The following is a 3,876-nucleotide window of genomic DNA, read 5'->3' as shown; positions in this document are numbered from 1 at the left end:
TGTCTGTCTGTCTGTCTTTCTATCTGTCTTTCTATCTGTCTGTCTGTCTTTCTATCTGTCTATCTGTCTGTCTAGGGCCAAGATATATAAAAAACTTGCTATCGGCTTTCAATGGAATCTTGTAGGTAGGTGGGCACTGGGTCAAGAGAGAGACTATTCGATTTTTCATGAGATTTTTTCACTATTACGCATTTGGCTCAATAAAAAGGAAAGTGGAAATCTAGGAATATACTGCACCTTAATGTGAAAATCTGGACAAATTTCTCCATAACAAAATATAAATAAAATTAATCTTTTTCTTGACTTGAAAACATGAGTTAACTTCGCTTCAGTTTTTTTTTTTTTCTACATCCAGGATCGTACTGTAAGCTGCTTTGGAAATTCTTTACATCTCTTCCTTAGCGATTTAATCAGCACATTACACCTCAACACCCTCTCTTATGAGAGAGATGTAAACTCTGCCGATATGAAGCCGATTTTAATAGCTTACAAGAAAATGTTAAGACGTACTATGCAAAAATAAATAGCTAAGGAAGGGGCACTGAGAAGACTCCCGTGCTTCCTAAAATACTGCCCTGTTTCCAAAAGGCGTATGAGACAGAAACTGACTTAGCTTTTAACATCAGGGGGAGCTGGATGGATGGATGGATGGATGGATGGGGAATCGTGGATCTTTGACTGCTGACCAAGTTCTTGCAGTTCCGTCCGTCCGTCCACCTACCGACAAAAATCATCATCAGTATCTTCATTATCATTATTATAATTGTCATTATTATTATTATTATTAGCATTACTATCATTATCATAACTACAATCATCATCATCATCATCTTCGTTAAAATTGTTATCATGACTGTAATCATCATCATCATCATCATCATCATCACCGTAATCCCAACTCTGTTACCTCGTACTGAAGTTAAATCATCATTATCATCAGAATCAGCATCATCATCATCATCATCATCAATATCATCTTTATCATCATTAATATCATCATCATCATCATCATCAATATCATCTTTATCATCATTAATATCATCATCATCATCAATATCATCTTTATCATCATTAATATCATCATCATCATCATCATCATCATCAAGCCCTGACATTACCACTGGAGGATTAGGACCCCTCTCATCTTTCTCCACTCTGATACACTGGTTGTTAGCCTCTTCCCATATCGGTGGATCTGCGAGTTTCATCTATCTTGTTCCCTGTGTACCTCTTCCTCTCACTCCATCTCTGGCCTGCCATTCAGTTACGCTGTCTGTCCATCTGTTGCCTGCTCTGTGGAAGATGTGACCAGAGGAGTGCGTGTGAAGGTACCTGGAAACAAGCTCAGAATTACCAGATGCGGGAGTTTCAGGCCCCTTTGGTTAATCCCCTTGGTGTGGTGTGGTGTGGTGTTTTGGAGGGGTTTTGTGGTGTAGTGTGGTATAGGGGGAGGTTGTGTGATGTAGTGTGGTATGGAGGGGTTTGTGTGGTGTTGTGTGAGGAGGGTTGTGTGGTGTGGTGTGTGGAGGGTTGTGTGGTGTGTAGTTTGGTATGGGAGGGTGGTTATGAGTGGTGTGGTGTGGTGTGGTGTGGGAGAGTGGTTCTGTGTTGTGTGGGAGTGTGATTTCGTGTCGTGTAGTGTGAGAGATTGGTATGGTGTGTTGTGATACGGTGTGGGAAGACATAGATTAATGGGAGACAATTGAGGTGTTTAAGTGAAGGAAGGGAATAAGTAAAGGAGATATTAGCAAGGTACAGAACTTAAAGTGGGCATACAGGATAGAACTAGAAGTAATGGTTTCAAACTGGAACAATTCCATTATAAGAACATAAGAAGAGAGGATAACTGCAGTAGGCCGGTTGGCCCATGCTAGGCAGCTCCTAGAAGAGTAACTGAACTACTAGAATGAGATAAGGATAGCAAAGAAGAAGGCTCCCCCCGCCCTCCAAACCCTCCAGCCGAAGTCGGCAGGAAAAAGTCAGAAAGAACACCACGCAGTATAGAAAAACTGGCGTGGACATTTTACAGGAAAGTGTGAAAGGAGAATAGAGACTATCATAGCGTAACCTGAAAAGGAAAAATTATGAATTAGTATTGGTTATAAGATTTTCCTTTTTCTATATCCACCCCTTATTAGTCATATGCTTATCTAGCCTATGCTTGAAACTCTCAATGGAAGAGGCAGCAACTACTTTACTAGGTAGCTTATTCCATTCGTCTACTACTCTATTACTCTATTACCAAACCAATTTCTATCTATTTCCTTACTGAAACGGAATTTTTCTAGTTTGAAACCATTATTTCTAGTTCTATCCTGTATGCTCACTTTAAGTACCTTGCTGATATCTCCCTTATTTATACCCTTCATCCACTTAAACACCTCAATTAAGTTTCCCTTACTCTACGCCTCTCTAGCGAATGCAGACTTAATCTTTTCAGTCTGTCTTCATATGACAGGTTCCGGACGTCATGTATCATTTTTGTCATTCTTCTCTGTACATTTTCTAACGAATTAATATCCATTCTATAGTAAGGACACCAAAATTGTACTGCGTAGTCTAAATGTGGCCTTACTAATGCTAGATAAAGTTTCAGTATTACTTTAGATGATCTATTGCTCACGCTTCTCGAAATAAGGGAAGCGCAGTGATATGGCAGGGGACAGGGCAACTTGGAGACAGTTTGTTTGTTGGCACCCCTTATGGGATTAAGGTATGGAAAAAATAATGTCTTATTTGTCTGGCTGTAGATAGGTAGATAGACAGAATAAACTAATGGGCCTTACTTGTAACAAAGGCTTTTTGTATCCTGGCTCCCTCTCTGCACCATCTTCACCTTGTTCTTCAGTTTACTCACCAGACTGCCGCCTTCTTGCATCACCTTAGCCACATCTTTCGTCTCTTTGGTTATCTTTTAGACTTTCTCTTCTGCTTCCTTCATCCTGCAATATCAATTTTCATAATCAGTACAACATTGTCGTTTACAGTTGTATTCTTGGTGGATTTGGATATTTCTCAACACCACTTTTTGAGCCATTTATTGTGCACATCTCATCTCAGTGTGCTTGTGTATATTACTGATGCCAACACTGTTACTATACAAGCACCATAAATAACAGTACACAATGTTGACGTGTAATATACAAAAAGGGTTGTTATGAGGGAGGGTTGTATATGAGAGAGGGGGTTGTGAGCTGGGGACAGGACAGTGAAATGGCAGGGGACAGGGCGATATGGAGGCGATTTGTTTGTGGCCACCCCTTATGGGATTAAGGCGTCTGGCAATAGATAGATAGATGGATAGATAGGTTGTTAAGGAAGAGCTGCTATCAAGCCTTCCTGTGCCCCCTACACCATTTAACCCTTTGACCAGACCTGATCCACTGCAGTTTTTATTCATGCTAACACCAAAGCATTTTATAAAACTAAAACAATTACTAGCAGTCACAGGCTTACAAAAACTAATTCAAAGTAACTTTCTCTGCAAATGGTCCATCTAAAAGTTATATTTAGGCAAACACTACATGATGTTACTCAGGCTCACACTAGTGCATAATAGATGCTGACATACACTACGTCAAGTAATACAGCATCAGTACAGGTACCTCAGGTTAAAAAAAAAAACAGCATACATTCAAAAGTGGTATTTCCCTCCTCAGTTAGCTCAAGTGCAATTAAAAGTGTGACAGTCTGCCTCTCACATCCCTACCCCCGACGTTCACACTTCACACTTTCCACACCCAACTGTCATCCTCCATCCTCTCCACATGCCCAAACCATCTCAATCTACCCCTCATCACCACAACACCAATACACTCCAGTCCCAACCTTCCTCTCAACTCTTCAATCATAAAACAGCCCCCCAGGCCTCACACC

Source organism: Coenobita brevimanus, unplaced genomic scaffold, assembly GCF_032717465.1.
Source record: "Coenobita brevimanus isolate Jiangsu-jjx unplaced genomic scaffold, ASM3271746v2 jjx.HiC_scaffold_2709, whole genome shotgun sequence".
Lineage (NCBI taxonomy): Eukaryota > Metazoa > Arthropoda > Malacostraca > Decapoda > Coenobitidae > Coenobita > Coenobita brevimanus.
Note: the sequence above shows the minus strand (reverse complement) of the source record.